Source organism: Trachypithecus francoisi, unplaced genomic scaffold (assembly GCF_009764315.1).
Source record: "Trachypithecus francoisi isolate TF-2019V2 unplaced genomic scaffold, Tfra_2.0 Lachesis_group2, whole genome shotgun sequence".
Taxonomy (NCBI): Eukaryota; Metazoa; Chordata; class Mammalia; order Primates; family Cercopithecidae; genus Trachypithecus; species Trachypithecus francoisi.
The window spans coordinates 4704409-4726650 of NW_022681465.1; the positions used below are offsets into that span (position 1 = coordinate 4704409).

General features: G+C 41.9%; 1 long non-coding RNA gene across 1 annotated transcript in view; it reads left to right on the plus strand.

Moving 5' to 3' along the window:
- The first annotated feature begins 20052 nt into the window (after positions 1 to 20052).
- LOC117064381 overlaps positions 20053 to 22242 on the plus strand; it is a 28200-nt gene continuing 26010 nt past the window's right edge. Inside the window, exon 1 of the long non-coding RNA XR_004429420.1 lies at positions 20053 to 20244. This is a non-coding gene — a long non-coding RNA (uncharacterized LOC117064381). The remainder of the gene's footprint in view (positions 20245 to 22242) is intronic.

The following is a 22242-nucleotide window of genomic DNA, read 5'->3' on the forward strand; positions in this document are numbered from 1 at the left end:
TTTTTCCATTTCTAGTTTGCCAAAATTTGTGGAAGCATCCTTTTTGTCAATTTAGTAAGACAGTATTTCAACTAGGCAAAGAGGAGAGATATATCTATATGCACTTTCATCCACGCCACAGTTGATTTTATGCTGTTTCTCTCCTATTTCTTTTCTTATATTCCTGAGGAAATATTTTCAAAAAGAAATTTGGAAGGTTAAATGATATCTCTATGTTGAGAACCAATGGAGATGTTGAAGGAGGTTTTTTTAATGGAGAAGAGACATTGAAATGTTCTTCAGAGAAAGTGTCGACAGATAATGATAATGATGATAATGATGGTGGTGGTGGTGGTGGTGGTGATGAGGATGATGATGATGATCGCAGAATCAACCAGAATGATGTTAAAGGGGACAAAAGGACCCAAGAGAAAAACAGAGATAACATTAGTCCTGAAGTTACAGGACTTGGGTTCTAGCTCATGCTCTGCCTTTACTTAACCAAATGACTCTGGATTCTTCCCTTAAATTATCTGAGAATTGGATTTTCCTAATGTGGGCAAATGGGGTAGATCAAGGCATGTTTTCCCTTCCCATAGGTGAGCAGTATATTTTATTATCTATGTAGTACTTTTTGCTGAGCCCAAAGATTTTATTTTAGATTGAGGGGGTGCATGTGCAGATTTGTTACCTGGGTATATTGTGTAATGTTGAGGCTTGGGATACAAATAAACCAGTGACTCGGCTACTGAGCATAAGTACCCAAGAGTTGGTTTTTCACCCCTTTTCCCGCTCCCTCCCTCCCTCTCCCATCCAGTAGTCCCCAGTGTATGTTGTTCCCATATTTATAACTTTGAATGCCCAATGGTTACCTCCCGCTTATACGTGAGGACATGCAGTGTTTGGTTTTCTGTTCCTTTGTTAAGTTACTCAGGATAATGGCCTCTAGCTATATCCATGTTGCTGCAAAGAACATAATTTCATTTTTTGTTATGCTGAGCCCAAACTTAATTCCAGAATACAAGGTATATATTTTAAATTGAATAGATACACCCTTAAAGATGAAAACACATCAAGGATATTTTTGGTGGGGTGGAAAGAGGCACAACATGTGAAATTGAAAGTATTCTAAGATTCAATGTTATGTAAATGGCAGTGTTTCTTTCTTCTTTTAAACTGAATAATAGCCGGGCGCGGTGGCTCAAGCCTGTAATCCCAGCACTTTGGGAGGCCGAGTCGGGTGGATCACGAGGTCAGGAGATCGAGACCATCCTGGCTAACACGGTGAAACCCCGTCTCTACTAAAAAATACAAAAACTAGCCGGGAGGTGGTGGGCGCCTGTAGTCCCAGCTGCTCGGGAGGCTGAGGCAGGAGAATGGCGTGAACCCGGGAGGCGGAGCTTGCAGTGAGCCGAGATCCGGCCACAGCACTCCAGCCTGGGCGACAGAGCGAGACTCCGTCTCAAAAAAAAACAAAACAAAAAAAAAATAAAAAATAAAAAAATAAACTGAATAATATTTTATGTTTTATATACCCCACAATTTCTTCATTCATTCATCTGCCTATGGACACTTAGGCTGATTCTATAGCTTGACCATTGTGAATAATGCTACCATGAACACAGCAGTGCAGATTTCCTCAAGGGGGGCTGGTTTTATTTTCTCTGGATATGTAACCAGAAGAATTCCTTGATAATATAATGGCCCTAAAAGAAAAATTAAGGAACTTCTATACTGTTTCCTTATACAATGGCCATTCCAATTTACATTCCCAACAGTGTTTTTTCTCCACATCCTCTCCATATACTTGTTATCTCTTCTCATTTTTACAGTAGCCATGTTAACAGAGAAATGATCTCTATTGTGATTTTACTTTAATTTGCATTGTCCTGATTATTAGTGATGTTGAACGCTTTTTTACATACTTGACCATTTTTATTTCTTCTTTTGAAAAATGTAAATTCAGGTCCTTCATCCATTTTTTAAATTGGATTATGTTTTATTTTTGCTATTGAGTTTTGTGAGTTCTTTATAAATTTTGAATGTTAACCTCTTAACGGATATATGGTTTACAAATACTTTTTTCCAATCTATGGCTAGATCATATACCACGACAAGCAGGATTTATCTCTGGCATGCAAGGTTGGTTTAACTATGCAAATCAATCAATGTAATACACATATTAGCAGACTAAAGACAAAAATCACATAATTTCAATAGATGCAGAAAAAAGTGACAAAATTCAACATATTTTCATAGTAAAATCTCAAAAAATGTACATAAAACAATTTTCTTGATATAATAAAGGCCCCCATTTATGTAGAGCTTATTGTGAACAGCATAAAAATTGGGGAAAAAATGAAATCATTTCCTCTATGATCTGATACAAGGCAAAGATACTCACTTTTTCACTTCTTTTTAACATAGTACCAGAAATACTAGAAAGAGCACTCAGACAAAAAAAGAAATAAAAGACATCTAGAAAAGAAGAAGTAAAATTAGGCCTGTTTACAGATTCCATGATTCCATAGGTAGAAAACTCTAAAGACTCCATGCACACACACACACACACACACACACACGCACACACATACACAAACTGTTAGAACTAGTAAATGAGTCCAGTAAAGTAGCAGGATACAAAATTAACATACCAAAATCAATTGCATTTAATTACACTGATAAAAATATATCTGAAAAAATAAAGGAAACAATTCCATTTATAATAGCATCAAAAAAGAATAAAATACTTAGGAATAAATTTAACAAAACAAGTTAAAGAAAATTTACAGTGAAAACTATGAAACGCTAATGAAATAAATTGAAGAAGTTACAAATAAATGAAAAGATAGCTCCTGTTTATAGTTTAGAAGAATTAATATTGTTAAAGTGGCCATACAGCCATAGCAATACACAGATTCAGTGCAATCCCTATCAAAATATTAATGGAATTTTTTAAAAATAGAAAAGAACAGTGCTAAAATTTTTATGGAACCACAAAAGACTGTGAATAGATAAAATAATCTTGACAGGAAAAAAAAGTTGGAGGCATCACACATCACACTTAATGATTTCAACTTACATTACAGAGCTATGATAATCAAAACAATATATTTTTTGGTGGTGGCATAAAAACAACACATGGACCAGTGAAACAAAGTAGAGAACCCGGAAATAAATCCAAGCATGTACAGTTAGCTAATTTTCACAAAGGCACCAAGAAGACACCATAAGGAAAGGATAATCTCTTCAGCAATGGTGTTGGGAAAACTGGATATCCATACGCAAAAGAAGGAAGTTAACCCCTTACCTAACACCATACAGTAATGTCAAATCATAAGTGAATTTAAAACCTGAATATAAGACTTGAAACCATACAATTCCTGAAAGAAAGCCTAAGGGAAAAGCTTCCTAATATTGACCTTGGCAATAATTTTTTGGATATCACACCAAAACCACAGACAACAAAAGCAAACCTGGACAAATGATCTGAAATCAAACTGAAATGCTTCTGCACAGCAAAGAAACCCATCAACAAAATTAGAAATTCCAAATGCTCTTTAAAGGTTCTCAAACACTAGAGTAATTGAAAGATTAATATGAATCTTATTTATACTTAGCCCATAATCGATTCCACCGAAATATAAAATAACTAAAACCTTAAACTGTGATTAAGATAACCCTTCCCTACTACATCTTCTGACCTCATTACTTACATTCCTATTTCTCCATTGTCGTATTTAATAATTATTTGTTCTATAACCGTAATTTCCATCATGCTCTTTCTTTAGTTTTATGTTTAAGTTGATTCATCTTTTCCCCAATTTTTTTACTCACTTATTGGCAGGTGGGAATTAACGAATATGTATTTTATTTAAAAAAAACTCTTGCAACCTATATCCTGAGTTCCTAAAGTTAAAATATATGCATATGTTCCTTGTATTTGAACAACCATTTGGCTTGTTACTTTTGCTATATTTACTTTTTAACATTTTGTTTTTTAATAATTATAGACTCAGAGGACATCTCAAAAATAGTCTATGGAGTCCCTTGAGCCATTCACCCAGTTTCTCCCAATGAGGACATCTTACATTAATCTGGAATAAGATCAAAGCTGGGATGCTGGCATTGACGCAATACAGTTAACTGGAGTACAGTCTTTATTCAATTGTTACCAGTTTTTCATGCATATATTTGTATGTGTGTGTGTGCAGTTATATGCAATTTGATCCTGAGTGTTAGAACCACTAACATCGGTAGACAGAGATGAGTCACTGCTTTAGACCAGCGGTCCCCAAGCTTCTTGGCACCAGGGACTGGATATGTGGAATATGATTTTTCTATGGACAGGGGTGGTAGAGATGGTTTTTCAAGATGAAACTCTTCCACCTCAAACCACCAGGCATTAGTTAGATTCTCATAAGGAATGTGCAACTTAGATCCCTTGCATGTACAGTTCACAGTAGGGTGTGCACTCCTGTGAGAATCAAATGCCACGGCTGATCAGACAGGAGGTGGAGCTCAGGCGGGAATGCTCGCTCACCTGTCGCTCAGCCAGTTCCCAATAGGCCACAGACCAGTACAGCTCCATAGCCTCAGGCGTTGGGGACCCATGCTTTAGAGGATCTCAAACTGCCACCAGTCATATCTCCATCCCTGTTCCCTGGCAATTACTCATGTGTTCTCAATCTCTATATCCTTCTTATTCCAACAAAATTATATAAATGGGCTCATGTGGCATATACAATTTGAGACTGACTTTTTCACTAAGCATAATTCCCTGGATATTAGGTGTTACAAGTACCAGAGGTTTCTTCCTTTCCATTGCTGAGTAGTTTTCCATGGTATGGAGGGCCTATGCTTTGCTTAACCATTCAGTTACTGAAAGACAACTTGATTGTTTCCGGTTGAGGGCTATTCTGAATAAAGCTGCTATGACCATTCATGGATAGATTTCCTTTCTTTAGAAGAAATCTTTCTTTGGAACAAACATCCAGAAGTGCAAATGCTGGGTTGTATAACAAGCATTTTTTAACTAAACATCTGACAAACTGTTTCCTGGAATGGCTTTGTCACTTTCCATTTCCACAAGCAGTGTAGGAGTGAGCTAGTGACCCTGCAGCTTCGCCAGCAGTGGGTATTTTCACCTTGCTGGCAGGTGTGTCCTGGTATTTCAGAGTGACTCTAATTTATATTTCCTTGGTGACTAAAGATATTTGGCATCTTTTCGCACCCTCTGTAGCGAAATGACTGTACCTATTGCCGAGTTTCTAATTGTGTAGTGTGTTGTTATTATTGTTGTTTTATACTTCAGAGTTTTGAGAGTTCTTTCATTTCTTTATATATTCTACATAGAAATTCATTGACAGATCTGTTGTTCACAAGTATTTTCTCCAAGCTGTTACTTGTTTTTTCATCCTTTTTATGGTCCTTTGGAGAACAAATATATCTTAATTTTGAAGAAGTTCAATTTAGCAAATTTTTAATGTATGGATCATGCTGTTACTGTCACATCTAAGAATTCTTCACCTAGTGCAGGTGAAACTTTTCAAAACTGCTTTAGTTTTAATTGTTCTAGGCCCTTTGCCTTTCTACGCAAAGTCCAGAATAAGCTTATCTATCTCTACAAAAAAAGTTCTTGCTGGGGTTTTAATAGGCATTGCATTAAACCTGTAGATAAATTTAGGGAGAATTCACATCTTTAATATGTTGGTCTTCCAGCTTATGGACCCTGCATGTTTCCTATCTACTTAGATCTTGGACTTCATCAGTGTTTTATAATTTTCAGCACTCAGACCTTTTACATGTTTGGTTTGATTCATAGTTAAGTATTTCACTGTGCTTATTTTTCATTATCTTTATTTCATACAGGAAGAAGATGACACTCAGGTAATTGGAAGTGAAGTTCCAGTTAAAACTCTGCTTTTCAGACACAAAGGCTGCCGTTTCCCCTCTGGCTGGTCGCCACTCCCTCAGGAAAGCATTTTTAATTGCAAAACATCACTTTACCTGGGGAAAACTCCAGGCACTGAGGCAAGCTAGCACATAGTCCCGTGCACCGGCTGTTTTTGAGTGGGGAGGGGGCTACAGAATGTGGTGGCCTTGAATAGCGTCTCTGAACAACAGCCGCGGGCTCGCCCTCACCTTTCACAACATCTTCATTTCATCCTCACTTAGGAACCGCAGACTTCCTAGAAATATCTGGGTTGTCCTTAGGGTTTCTGTCACTAGCTAAAGAGGCCATAGGTTTTACAATAGAATGAAGGCAACTTGAACCACACAAGGAATCAGTCTCCAGTCTCCTTAAATGTTCTCTTTGAATTCAGAGACACTTAAACCAGAGAGAAGGATGATTTCACAACTCTTGTAAGGTACCGCGTGCCTATGCTTGGTTTGAGTAGCCATTCGGATGTGGAATTTTCACTTTCATCAGCAGTTTACTTGTGCAGAACACATGTCCTGAAGGGCTTCAGTGTGTCCAGAAGTTGAGGTGCAACATGTTGCAGGGACCAGGGCGTCATGAGTGAGGGACACAAATCTCTGCATTCTGTGGGGTCATCCACACGGCCTGTGATGCAGAGATGGCTCTGCAGCCTGAGAGTCCACTCCCTGACAACCACAGGGATGTGCAATAGAGAATCACACATGTGTGAGAGTACGTGTACATTCATATATGTAATTTTTGTCTGATTTGTAGTTCACTAGTTTTTATTTGAATTCCTTTCTCTATTTTATAATTACACTAGCTCTAGTCTTTCCTTGTGGATGTGACACCTGACCCTCTCAGTACTAATTAGAGATGTCTAATGGGAAAACCACACATTCTACCAGTGTCCACCACAATAAGCCTTTCCAGTAATTGATGTACTCCAGTGGGTCACATTTCATTACATGAGGTGACTTCATAAACCGATTTGACAGGTTATGTGACCACATGATTCATCAACTTCACAACAAGGTTTGGGTGGCAACTGGCGGAGCAGCAATGCAAGTCTCCTTAAAGCGGGTGAGTATGAAACAGTAATTTGCATTATTTCATAAATAAATACTTTGATATCTACACCAGGAAAAAATACACCTGCCACTCACATTCTATATTAGTACATAAAATGGAGCCTTGTGTATCACACACGAACTAGGAACAAGGAAATATTTTAGAAAGATATTCCATTTCCTACGGACTTTGGGAAAAAAGCAAATGCTCACTCCCTAATTCTCAGTGAAGACTCTTGGTAGGACTTTCATTATGTAGAAGAGTAAGACAGCAAAAAATCTTCACATCCTCTTTGTAAATCTCCTGAGGTCTTCTCTGTTAAGGAAAATATGCCCACATTACTACTTATAAAGTAATTCTATATGGGAAAGACAGGTAATATTCATGCTAATCATCATGTTGTGAAATTTGATTATTGGTATTTCGAATTAGTAAACTGGATTTTGGTAGTACTTTTTTTGAAATTTGAAATCAATGTAGATGAGTAATTATAATAATAAAAGATGTATTTTCCAGTTTGAATATATTTTAAAATTAAGTTTCCCTAATAAAGAAATACACTCAGGATTCTATATCGTCTAAAGGTAACATAATGCTATCAAATAAAATGGTTTTTGTTACTTTTTATAGATAACTTTTTAGGTAACACATTCCAGATATCATTTGTTCTACTCAGTGACATTTACCAGTTAGTTGAGGTCTGATGAATAGATTTAGGCGACCAAAAATTTGGAGCAATATGCTATTAAAAAAAGATCTAGGAAATTTTTTTGTGTGTGAAAAAGCATTCTTTTCTTGAGCACCCTTGACATAAAAGACAGATGATGTAGAAAAGTCCCAAAAGTCAGACACATTGGAAAAAAAAGAATAAACAGGAAAATGCCTGAATCCCCCACAGATGCTGCCAATTTTCCAATCCCTGGATGCAGTTCCATAATGCAATGAATTTCATCATAGCCCTGTCCACCTAGGATATGAGTGCCTTGGAAGTATAATGAATCTGGTGTGATGTGGCTCCAGCCCCCAACCCTGAACCACCAGGAGACTCCTGGAGTCTAACTGATGCACCACAACTCATGAGCCTGATCCCTATCTCTGCATGAGAAGTAAACTCTTTGTGTTCTCTTTGATTTCTAGTACTGCTGTCAGAAGATGGCCCTCTGATTTGATATTAGGAGCTCAGCTGTTTCAGGGTGGTTCTCTCCCACCAGCACCCTCAGATGCATTCCTATTCATTATCCCCTGTTTTGGGGATCGTTCCATCTCTCCAGTACCCTCTGATGCATTCCTATCCATAATTCCCTGTTTTGGGGGTGGTTCCATCCCCTAGCACCCTCTGATGCATTCCTATTCATCATCTTCTAATCTTCTCCACACTCACATTGTTCTCTGAAGAGTTTTTGCTCCTGGTTTTCCTCTCTGTCCCTATTTCTCTTGTCCTAAGCAGCCTCAAAATTCCCAGGACTCCCTCTCCACCACACCAGTCAACCACGTGTAGCTGAGTCACACCCTGCATGTTTACGTTCTGGCTTAGAATCCTGCCACCACTCTAATCCTTCACCAACACGTGCATTCATTGACCTCAGCCTCCCAATTGTCATCATTTCTTCCTTCTCTCCCATTATGCCTGTTGTCTGACCTCACTGAGGCTTACGTCACACACCCATGAGAGTATACATTCAACCCAGTGCCTCTGTTGCACCTACTCTGGAAAATGACACTGTGTTTCATGTAATAAGTCTGCTGAGGAGCACCCACCTATTTTGCCATATTGCCATCCCATTGCTTTCACTCATCAAATGCTAGCCCTTGATGATTTCATGTGCCTGCTTTCTTCTCTAGGCAACACCAAGAATTCCAAAAAATCACACAACTGCACAGATTGGTGCCTTTGAAATTCTTGATCTCCACTCTAAACTGGATAATTATCAATAATATTATCTGTTGACATCTATATATTTCCCTTGACAAATCCCACTCCCAAAAGCTAATTCAAAACTTTCTTCTTTCTTAAGACTTCACACACGACTACCTTCCTAATTGGTCTAAGAAAGTCATGTCTTCTCAGAGTGTATAGAACTGTCGAGAGTTTTGGACAGAAGATGGAAGTGAAACATCTCTACCTACCTGAATGGCAAACGAAGATTAAAGAGAAAAAAAAAAACTTTTGAGAGGGGTGGAAACACAGACACGAATCTCTACAAACATTATGCAAAATAAAGAGCTACTCAAATTGCTGAGCCCAGGGAGGTGCCATCCACATTGATTGTGTGCAAAGATGAGCTTCAAAAACAAGACCATTGCCATGCCACACTTTTGATAAGAAACCAAAGCTGGGCAAGAGGAAGAGTAACTGCATGCATACACCATGTCTCAGAAAAGCCAACAGGAAGAGTGCAGGAAGACAAATACATGTACATGGGTGTCGGCTTGACCAAAACTGATGAGGGATGAATGGTAAGTGACTCCATAGAAATCTGCCTCCTTACAAACCACACGTGTCTCCAGCTCAGCAAGCAGCCTGGAATGCAGAACAGTAAGTGAAGACATGTTCCAGACCAAGGAAGGCAACAGGTGTCATGAGAAATCATCCTGAGTCAATATACCTAAATTAAAATTTCCTCTGGCCTATGGCAGGCTTCACTCTGTTCCTCCCTGCCTAATTCTTTAAAAATATCCAGATATGACTTTACATTCAAAATCATGAAAAAAGTAAAAAGGAAAATGGAGTGAGTATATGTAAAGACAGAATAAAAAGAGTCAACGATCCCAGAACCAGTGTGTGAGCAGAGGGGCATTGAGGAAACTCACAATGATTTGGAAAATAAATTTTAAAAGGATTAATTTAAAACCATGAATAGAGTGAAAATAATTTTCAGTAGAGTCAAAGCAGATTCAACCTCCTTGACCCAGATATGATAACTCAAGTTGTAGATGTTTCTGAGCTATGATTCCCATTTCTAGAAACAAGCATTAGGAGCCCTGAAAGAGGGAATACAACGAACAACTCATCGAAGTGACAGGAAGAGGAGATGAAAAGATATATGGCCTTACAAATTATGTAACTGAGGTTCCAGTTAAAGTGGACTGTACTATGGTGAGGAAACAAAAGATGTCATGATTCTTTTTATAAAACCAACATAATCATGATACCAGAACCTGTCAAGGACACACACACACACACACCAACCATCACCGCAACAACCAACAGAACAACCTCACTGCAAATATCAGTGTAAAATTCCTCAGTAAATTATTAATAGGGAGAATTAAGCAGTGCTTCCAATAACTAATGCGGTTCGTGGATAAAAATATTCAATTATATGTATTTATTAACTAATCAATTAAATGTTAACTTAAAGTAATATAAATCATTGCAACTGGTGTCATGTGGTATTTAGTAACATTTAACATTAATTTATGATTAAACAAAAATACTCTTAAAATGAACATATAAATATCTTCCGAAATACAAAAATGTATGGCCAAATGTGTAGGCAGATGCGCCTTGAAAGATAAGAGCTGTGTTCTATATTTAGCAATAGCTTCTAGTTATCCTTTAGCTAATCTGGCCGTGGTCAGAGCCCAGAGAAGTAGCAGCATGGAGGGTTCATTTTATTAGCCCTTACTACAGACAAGAGCTCGAAATACAAAATCAGAGTAAGTCCCATTTCAACCAATCGGAGCTCACACCAGATCGTCTCCAGGAAGTAGGCACACTAAAGAGCAAAAGCAGAAAGATGGACAAAAGGAACCCCCAGGGATTCGTGGCCTTGACGCATCAACAGCTATCAAGGAACCCTTGGGAGAGCCTGTGAAAGGACACCCCAGGTAATGCTGAGGATCTTACAGAAGAAAAGAATCGTCCTGACTTCCTGCCAGGATGCTGGGAGGAAGCTGCTGGGGTGACCCCAACATCCACAGGGATCAGCTGTCACACAGGGGAAATGGTAATGAGAAAGTGTGGACAGAGAGTGCCTGAGGTCCTTCCCTCACAGACATCACTGAGTGTTGCAGAGGGTCCCTCCTTCTTCAGAGGTGGAGAGAGAAGGTAACGACCACCACTGGAAGGCTATCAACACCACGAAGGGAGCACCCATGTGCATTGGGCTTGCAGTGTGCCAGGGACAGTTGGAAATATTTTACATACAATAATTTACTTTTAATAGCAGGATTTTCAGCTGGTCTTATTTTTATTTTCATTTTACAGACTCACGCCTTCTATGTGCTCATGCACTGTGATAACATATGCTTTTTGTCATTCCTCTTGGCCCATGGCCTCCTCAACATGCATTCTATGCATACCTTTATCACCTGCTTTCTCTGAGTATTTTCTAGTTCAGCCTCTCAAAATAGATACACGTTGGCACATCTCCTCTGTGTTTGCCAGCCCAGATCATGGACATGGGCCAGCCCATGGTCTGGCTACCCTTGGTTCAAGTCTGTTCCAATCAACAAAGGACTGGAGCGTTAGTCTTGGAATAAAATGAGGCAGTCTAGGTCTTCTCCATCAACAGGGAAGTGGGAAAAATGGTCACCTCGTCTGGCACAGCCCGTGCAGACTTTATTTTAAAGATGAGGAAGGTAATACAGAGAGAAAAAGCAATAGGTGAAAAGTCATCACTAACTCACAAACCTGGTTTCAGCATATTGAAAACTATGGAATCGTTATCTGAACTAGATGTCTAAAACAGATGACCATTTTCCACTGTGACATTTTGACATTCCTTAACCCCTTTCTGGCTCATCTCTCCTTAACAGTTTATGATTTATAACATTGTAGTATCTTTATTTTTTAAATAAATCTGAAGTAGCAACATAGGCTTCTAACTCTGAATCACGTAAAAGGTAGCTGTTGGAGGCTATGAAGAAATACTTTGGCCGGGCTAGTTGGCTCACACCTGTAATCCTAGCACTTTGGGAGGCTGAGGTGGGCAGATCACCTGAGGTCAGGAGTTTGAGATCAGCCTGACCAACATGGAGAAACCCCGTCTCTACTAAAAATATTAAAAAATTAGCTGGATGTGGTGGCGCATGCCTGTAATCCCAGCTAGTAGGGAGACTGAGGCAGGAGAATTGCTTGAACCTGGGAGGCAGAGGTTGCCGTGAGTCAAGATCACGCCATTGCACTGCAGACTGGACAACAAGAGTGAAACTCCATCTCAAAAAAAAAAAAAAAAAAAGATAGAAAAAGAAAAAAGAAAAAGAGAAGAAAAGAAAAGAACGACTTTACACTCAGCATTGTTTTGCTCCCTAAAAGAGAAAAGAGTGTTTTCATACACCTACACCCACCTGCCACATCAAATACTGTCAGAAAACACAGTCTGATTTTTACTCAATAGCTTGAAGAAAGAAATAAATTTTAGTAACATAAAGGTTTCAGTTGTGTTAAATAATTTAATTTACAAATCATTTACCAAGTTTAGAAGGATGTTCTGTCTTCGACTATTTTAGTTACTTCTAGGAGACAGCTAATTTTAATGTATAAATTGACTTAAAAACAGTATTAGATAAGTTTATCTGTTTTCTATACAGCTGTCACCTGGTCAATTCACATTCAGTAGTTGATCTAAATGAGAAAATAAATAGCAAATAAAATCCCCTTATCCAATTCCAATTAGGCTTTTAGATTAGCAACATTCTTGGAGATCTTGTTAAGAACACTGTGAATACAATATAAAGTTCTACGTAGGCAGTCTCTGAGAGGATACATTCTCATCTTGAGTATTTTAGGAAACGGAGACTGTCTTATATATAAGGAAACCAAAAAATATTTAAAGAAACTGTTTTCTACATAACCCCTTATTCTCATTTATTTGAGAATACAGAGGGTCCATGTGATAGAAATTATACTAATAATTATTTAATCTCTTCTGGCATTTCCTTATGAGTTATTCAAATGAAATCATAAATGAATTAAATCCATTATGTGAAAGTAATAGCAGTCTCTCAAAATATTTTATCTCTGAATGAGAGTAAATCATTTCAAAAAATGTAGCCTACATCTTTGAAAAATGTTACACCTTGCTTCCTTCTAAAAATCCAGGCAATTTCTATTTAAAGAACTGTTAAATGTAAAATTATTTCAAAAAGAGGACCCTGAAGATAATTTTTTAAGTTGAACACATACTGTGTGTTTAATTTGTTTATATATTTAGAGACATAACCCATTTATTTATTTATTTATTTATTTTGGAAGAAACTGCAGACACACCTAATGCACACAGATGGAGCTCTAATTGATTTGTGCTTGCTCTCAATTTAAAACTTCTTTAAAATAAACAGCAGCACATTCCAAAGTTTAGCTTGGAGTGCCCTCTGCTGTTCTTAAGACAATAATGCAAACACAGGTTAAGTTTATTTTTCCATTTATAAGTTACTTAAACTAAGCAAATTGTTGACAGCCTTATAACTTTTATCATATAATCATGAATGTATGCTTTATATAGGGTCCTTGGAAAAGTGATTGCTTAGTGAATTATAACATATCTAATTAAAAAGTCTTCCCAGATAGATGATAATAGATAGATGATGATGATAATAGATAGAAAGAGAGGTGATAGTTAGATAGATGAAAGATAGATGGATAGATACTGAGATAGATTTGTATTACAAAATCCATAGATCCAAGCTTACATCTCCAATTTTTGATACAAAGATAAATTTTACAGTGTCCGATATTAAGCTGGATGTTGTAACCAATATAATCTAGCACTGGATTTAATTGTGTCCCTTAAAAATACATATATTGAAGTTCTAACCCCAGTACCTCAGAATGTGACCTTATTTTGAAGACGGTTCATTGCAGGTGTAATTACTTAAGATGAGGTCATACTGTAGTAGCATGGGCCCTAATCTGATATGTCTGGTGTCCTTACAAAAAGGGGAAATTTAAACACAGAGACACAAAGAGAAGCACACAGGGAGAACACCACAGAAGGCTGAGGACAGAGGGGATGTGCCTACAAACCACGCAACAGCAACGATTGCCAGTGAACCCCAAGGAGAGGGTAGGAGCCTGGAGCAGATTCTCCCTCACAGCCTCAGAAGGAACCTGCTGCCATCTTGATTTTGGACTTCTGGCCTTTAGAACTGTGAGATAATACATTTCTGTTGTTCTAAACCACCAAATTTGTGATACCTGGCAATGCCAGCCCTGGGAAAATAATACCAATGCAAAGTTAGAAATGCATAATTAGTGTCACATTATGATTGAGAGGATTTGAAGCCCAGTGCAACAAGCCCATGCGATGGTGCCGGGGGTGAGCCAGGAGCTCTGCAGCTGCTGCCTGCAGGGATGCTCTACAGTCCTGCCAGGTTGGGCCCTCATCACCACTAATCACACAGGACAAGTGGACACTCAAAGACACAGGTGGGTTGGTTGGAAGGGGCTGATCTTGAATTGAAACGCAGATGTGGCTGATCACTGAAACTGTGCCTCTCCTGCAGGCCCATAATTCTACTAGCTCATGTGCAGGTACGCATTCACATGCATGCATGCATACACATGCACACACGCACGCAAACACACACACACAGTTATACACACAGCTGGGTGATCAGAAAAGCTAGAGCTTCAATTTCTGTCTCGTTGAGAACAATCGCCATGTATCTGTTGCAGCCATTTCAGTTTCTAGCAGTAGAAACACCCAATGCCTTATCTACAGCTGGGGTATTTTATACGTCACTTCTGCCCGGAAACTCTTCTCACAGCAGATGAAATTGCAGATGTGAAGACTGTGATAGTCATGAGGTTGCTTCCTAATTTTGATATGAATATATCAGTGGATATTTGGAATTTATAAGTTCCCTATGACTGCCTACAAAAATCAAATCACTTAAAACCACACATTTAGGGTTGCACAGTTCCTGTTATTCATGATTACAAATACTGCTGCAATACATTACGTATGTGCCTATGTGTGTATTTGTGTGTGTGTATATATATATATATATATATATACACACACTGCTATAAAGAATTACCTGAGATTGGGTAATTCATGAAGAAAAGAGGTTTAACTGACTCAGTTCTGAAGGCTTAACAGGAAGCATGGCTGCCAGGCCTCAAGAAACTTACACTATGGAGGAAGGTGAAGGGGATGCAAGAACCTTCTTCACATGGTGTCAGGTAAGGGAGAGAGCTAGGGGGAAGTGCCACACACTTTTAAACCATCAGATGTCATGAGAACTCACTCACTATCATGAGAACAGAAAGGGGAAGATCCACCCCCATGATCCAATCACCTCCTACCAGGTCCCTCCTCCAATTCAACATGAGATTTGAGCAGGGACACAAATCCAAACCATATCATTCCTCCCCTGGCCCCTCCCAAATTTCATGTCCTTCTCATATTGCAAATTACAACGATCTTTTCTTAACAGTCCCCCATTCTTAACTCATTTCAGCATGAACTCAAAAGTCCAAGGTCCAAAGTCTCGTTTGAGACAAAGTAAGTCCCTTCCACCTATGAGCCTATAAAATCAAAACAAGTTAGTTACTTCCAAGATACAATGAGAGTACAGGCATTAGATAAATGCTCCCACCTCAAATGAGTGAAATTGGTCAAAATAAAGGGCTACAAGGCCCCATGCAAGTTAGAAAACCAGCAGAGCAGTCTTTAAATCTTAAAGCTCCAAAATAATCTCCTTTGACTCCATGTCTCACATCCAGGACACGCTGTTGCAAAAGGTGGGCTCCCAAGGTCTTAGGCAGCTCCACCCCTGTGGCTCTGCAGGGTACGGCCCCCAGGGCTGCTGTCATAGGCTGGTGTTGAGTGCCTGGGGCTTTTCTAGGCACACAGAGCAAACTGTTGATGGATCTGTCATTCTGGGGCCTGGAGGACAGTGGCCCTCTTCTCACAGCTCCACTAGGCAGTGTCCCAGTGGGGGACTCTGTGCGGCGACTCCAAACCCACATTTCCCTATCACACTCCCCTAGCACAGGTTCTCCATGAGGGTCCTGCCCCTGCAAGAGACTTTGCGCTGAACATCCAGGCATTTCCATACATCCTCTGAAATCTAGGCAGAGGCTTCAAAACCTCAGTTCTTACCTTTTGCACATCTGCAGGTCCAACACTATGTGGAAGCTGTCAAGGCTTGGAGTTTGTACCCACTGAAGCAACAGCCCAGGCTGTACCTTGGCCCTGTTTAACCATGGCTGATGCTGGAGCCACTGGGACACAAGGCACCATGACATGAGGCCACACAGAGCAGCTGGATCCTGGGTGTGGCTCACAAAACCATTCTTCCCTCCTAAGCCTCTAAGCCTGTGATAGGAGGGACTGTCACAGCAGTCTCTGACATGCCCTGGAGACATTTTCCCCATTGTCTTGGCAATTAACATTCTGTTTCTCTTTACTTATGCACATTTCTGCAGCAGGCTTGAACTTCTCCCCGGAAAATGAGTTTTTATTTTCTACTACATGGTCAGGCTGCAAATTTTCCAAACTTTTATGTTCTGCTCCCTGTTTAAAGGTAAGTTCTAGCTTGAGTATCTCTTTGTTCATGCATATGATCATACTCTTTTAGAAACAGGTCACATCTTGAGTGCTTTGCTGCCTAGAAATCCCAGAAATGTCTTCCGCCAGATACCCTAAATCATCTCTCTCAAGTTTAAAGTTCCACAGATCTCTAGGGCAGGGGCGAAATGCCACCAACCTCTTTGCTAAAGCATGGTAAGAGTGACCTTTACTCTAGTTCCCAATAAGTTCATCATATCCATCTGAGACCAACACAGCCTGGACTTCATTGTGCATATTACTATCGGCATTTTGGTCAAAACTATTCAACATGTCTCTAAGAAATTCCAAACCTTCCCACATTTTCCTGTCTTCTTCTGAGCCCTCCCTGCAAGCTGTTTCAACCTCTCCCCATTACTCAGCTCCAAAGTCCCCCACTCTTCTGGCAACGATTTTGTGTTAGTTCGTTCTCACACTGTTATAAAGAACTACCTGAGACTGCGTAATTTATGAAGAAAATAGGTTTAATTGACTCACAGTTCTGTGGGCCTAACAGGAAACATGACTAGGAGACCTCAAAAACTTAAAATCATGGCAGAAGTCCAATAGAAAGCAAGCACCTTCTTCACATGGCAGCAGAAGAGAGAGAGTGAGGGGGAAGTGCCACACACTTTTAAACCACCAGATCTCATGGGAACTCTCTCACTGTCACAAAAACTGCAAGGGGGAAATCTACCCCATGACCCAATCAGCTCCAATTCGACATGAGATTTGAGCAGGGACACACATTCAAACCATATCAGTATAAATCGTAGATATTAGGTTACGTGAGTGAGCATCTATGAAGAAAATGTCTTGACAGGACATTGCTAGCAAAAGCATGTGTGCCTTTTAATTTTTGGAAGTTAATAACAAATAATCCTCCTGAAGGCTGTGATAATTTCTACTCACTTCAACTATACATGAGAGTGTCATCAAAAGCAAAAATTGACAAATGAGATCTATTAAAGCTAAAGACCTACTGTATAGCAAAAGAAACCATTAATAAACAATCTACAGAATGGGAGAAAATTTTGGGAAACGATACACCTGAAAAGGTCTAATATCCAGCATCTATAAGGAACTTAAACAAATTTACCAGAATAAAACAAACAGGCCCATTAAAAAGTGGGCAAAGAACATGAACAGACACTTTACAAATGAATACAGATATGCAGCCAAAAAACGTAAGAAAAAAAAAACTTAACGTGACTGATTATTAGAGAAATGCAAATCAAACCACAATGAGATACCATCTCACATAAGTCAAAATGGGTATTATTAAAAAGTCAAAAAACAACAGATGCTGGTGAGGTTGTGGAGAAAAGGGAACACTTACATATTGTTGATGGAAGTGTAAGTTAGTTCAACCATTGTGAAAAGCAGACGGCCATTTCTTAAAGAGCTAAAAGCAGAAATACCTTTCAACCCAGAAATCCAATTACGGAGCATATATCCAGAGGAATAAAAATCATTCTACCATAATGACAAATAGACATGAATGTTCATTGCAGCACTCTTCACAACAGTAGAGACAGGGAATCAGCTTAAATGCCCATCAGTGACAGAGAGAATAAAGGAAATGAGGTACATACATACCATAGAATACTACACAGCCATTAAAAAAAAAAAAAAAAGAATGAGATCATGTCCTTTGCAGGAACATGGATGGAGCTGGAGGACACTATCCGTAGCAAACTAACCCAGGAACAGAAACCAAATATTGCATGCTCTCACTTATAAGTGGGAGCTAAACGATGAGAACACATGGACACAAAGAAGGGAACAACAGAAATTGGGGCTTCCTTGAGGGTGTAGGATGGGAGAAGGCAGAGGATCAGAAAAAATAACCACTGGTACTTAATACCTGAGTGACAAAATAATCTTTACAACAAACCCCTTGTGACATGACTTTACCTATACCACAAACCTGCACATATATCCATGGACTAAAATAAAAATTTAAAAAAATATGTCCCAAAAGTAAAGTTCAAAGAGGTGGGTATGGAAGCGAGCTGAGAGGCACTCGTGTGGGTGGTTTTGTCCATCTCAATGAAGCCAAGCGGGACCTACGTTTCCAGACTCCCCCTCCTCGTAGGGCTGAACACAAGCACTTAGAAGGGAGGGCGGCTGCTGAAGGTGGGTGCTGGGCCCGGTGCTTGTTGTAGCTGGCCTGCAGTCTCCTTGTCTACATGGGCAGTGGTCAGTGCCACACAACCCAGCACCCACTCCATGGCCTTCTTGTGCCTTCCCAAGGTTTGAACGTGTGTGCAGAGGGAGCTTGTTATTTGTTTCCACTCCTCCCGGGATAACCACTGACCCTTTCCCATCTACACACCCTATTCTTGGGCTCCCTCTGGCTGTCACGCCGTCACCTACCCTATGGGTCCCCTACTTCCCGCATTTGTCCACACTGAACGTTCCTCAAAGGTGCCGTGTTCCCTCTCACCTCAGCACCTTCCAAATTTCAAATCCTACACACACACAAAAGAGAATATGTGTCTTGTAATTATAACCCTGCTAGACTGATTACTTGATTAAGGTTCACTTTACTCCCAGCCTGTAAACTTGAAGTCAGCTTATTCGTACTTAAATGGTAGCACTGGCTTCCATGCTGGGCCTGCTGTCAGTAGGCGGGAGTAAACCAGCAAGTTCTATGTTCTGAAAATCCGCTCGAGTGCCCATGTTAGCTGGAAAGGTTTGGGGAAATAAATTGCTGTCTTAGTTCATTAGGGTTGCCATAACGAAATACCAAAAACTGAGTGGTTTATAAACAACAAAATTCATTGCTCACAGTTCTGGAGCCTGGAAGTCTCACATCAAGGCAGGGGCTGATTCAGTGCCTGGTGGGGGCTTTCTGGTTCATAGATGGTGGCTGTCTTCTCTCTGTGTCCTCACGTAGTAGAAGGAGCACGGGAATTCTTTGGTCTCTTTTTAAGAGCATGAATTCCATGTACAAGGGTTCCGCCCTGACGACCTCCCATGCGCGAGGAGGGTTCCGCCCTCACGACCTCCTGTGCGCGCAGAGGGTTCCGGCTTCAGGACCTCCCATGTGCGAGGAGGGTTCCGGCCTCAGGACCTCCCATGCGCCAGGAGGGTTCCGGTCTCACGACCTGGCGTGCGCGAGGAGGGTTCCGGCCTCAGGACCTCCCATGCGCGAGGAGGGTTCCGGTCTCACAACCTGCTGTGCGCGAGGAGGGTTCCGGCCTCAGGACCTCCCGTGCGCGAGGAGGGTTCCGGTCTCACGACCTGCCGTGCGCGAGGAGGGTTCCGGCTTCAGGACCTCCCATGCGCGAGGAGGATTCCGGCCTCAGGACCTCCCATGCGCGAGGAGGATTCCGGCCTCAGGACCTCCCATGCGCGAGGAGGGTTCCGGTCTCACGACCTGCTGTGCGCGAGGAGGGTTCCAGCGTCAGGACCTCCCGTGCGCGAGGAGGGTTCGGGTCTCACGACCTGCCGTGCGCGAGGAGGGTTCCGGCTTCAGGACCTCCCATGCGCGAGGAGGGTTCCGGCCTCAGGACCTCCCATGCGCGAGGAGGGTTCCGGTCTCACGACCTGCTGTGCGCGAGGAGGTTCCGCCCTCACGACCTCCTGTGCGCGCAGAGGGTTCCGGCTTCAGGACCTCCCATGCGCGAGGAGGGTTCCGGTCTCACGACCTGCTGTGCGCGAGGAGGGTTCCAGCGTCAGGACCTCCCGTGCACAAGCAGGGTTCCGGCTTCATGACCTTGTCACCTCCCAGAGGCCCTGCCAAATAGCCCCATCACCTTGCGGGTGAGGATTTCAACAGATGAATTTGGGTGGGCGAGGCGGGTGTAAACATTCCGATCGCAGCAGCCATCCACCTATCACCTTGGTCTGGGGTGTGGCAGGCATTGCCAGGGCTCAACCAAAGCCAGGCTCCAGCTGCTTGTGGAGGTAACAAAGGCTTCTGCGGCCTCATCTACTTCATTGTGACGAGGTCGAGGCTCTAAGGGGCCAAGTGGATGATTTAGCTTAACAGCTAAATGTTGTTCAGGGAGAAAGGGACTGAGGCAGCCGTAGACAGTGACCATCTCGGGCTTCGAAGTGTCTATTCCAGCTTCCTAAGTGCTCACCCTTGTCCTGGGGTGAAATGACCCTCACATCAAGCCCACAGCCCGCGGTGGAGGGGTCACTCCCGGCACCTCCTCCCGCAATTGAATTACAAGGGTTCCCAGGCCGAGTCCTCTCCGCGGCTTCGTGAGAGGGTGGATATGGGCAGAGCTCGGGCGCCAGCGCCCGCTCTCCCAGGACCCTTAGTGTTGGCAGCAGTGGGAGAACCGTAAGGCTGGCTGGAGGCGTAGGTGCAATCCTCCGTATAAATCTCAGCTGTCCTCTTCAGTCAATTGTGTGTGCGTACTGCACCTTTCCCGCAAGGCCGGTTCCCACACCCTGCCTCCTGCCCCCGTTAGCCAGAGACCCTTTTCATTTAACTTCTTAGGACAATGTGAAGTCAACGTTTAATGGACCCGAGTTCAGGCAAGACACACACCAGTTGGTCCAGGGAAGAACCTCACGGTGAAGCAGTAGTGAGCGTCCAAGCAACTCCCAGCCTAACCTCAGGGGTCTGACTCCGGGGCTGCTTCTGCCACGGCTCCTGGCTGGCGATGGGGCTGTCTGCGTGTCAGCCAACCATGCATTGCAGATGCACTTTGAGGGAAAATTAATGTACCTGGGTAGTTACGGGACTCCCTGCATGAGTGGGGTATAATTGAACTAGCCAGGACATCAAAAAGCTGGAACACTGGGAGCCTGGCCCTAGGATGGCGGAGGCCTCAGCGCAGCCTCCAGCTGGTTGCAAAGAGGCTCCCTGTGCTTTCCTTTCCTTGCCACTGCGGAGGTGTTAGGGAACAGGAAGACCAGGGCATTGCCAAGTGAATAATAACAACCGTGTGGGCACTATTCACGATATCCCAGGCTCAGTGAGAGCTGCCTTTTACTCAGGATCTCATGTGATGCTGAAAACAATCACATGAAGTTTAGAAGCCTGTGCAGACGAAGGGATGTGCTGTTTCCCCATTGATCCAAACTGCGTGCTGACCTGTTCCTGCCAGGGCTGCCCTCCTCCTGCTTTGCCCTGGCTCTGCCACTCTGTGCTCCCTCCTCCTGCTTTGCCCTGGCTCTGCCACTCTGTGCTCCCTCCTCCTGCTTTGCCCTGGCTCTGCCACTCTGTGCTCCCTCCTCCTGCTTTGCCCTGGCTCTGCCACTCTGTGCTCCCTCCTCCTGCTTTGCCCTGGCTCTGCCACTCTGTGCTCCCTCCTCCTGCTTTGCCCTGGCTCTGCCACTCTGTGCTCCCTCCTCCTGCTTTGCCCTGGCTCTGCCACTCTGTGCTCCCTCCTCCTGCTTTGCCCTGGCTCTGCCACTCTGTGCTCCCTCCTCCTGCTTTGCCCTGGCTCTGCCACTCTGTGCTCCCTCCTCCTGCCAGGGATTCCTGGGAGATCCTTTTATTCACAGTGTGCTTTGAATACGCACAAATGAAATTTGTAGTCCATTCCACACAATTGAAAATACAATGTAATAAAAATGAGAAAAGTAAATCCAGTAAAGTCTCTAACACATGTTAGGGTCTCAAGAAATGGACCCTAGGAGGGTGGGGAAATGGCTTTGCCTTTTAACTGTGCCTCTTTTGAGCTTGATGCTGTTAACTTAGTACAATCTATCAGTAAATATTGTCATCAAGAAAATATTGAAGGTGTACCTGAGTCACAGGCGAGGAGGTGCAGGGCTTCTGAGAAAATGTCCTTCAGTCAC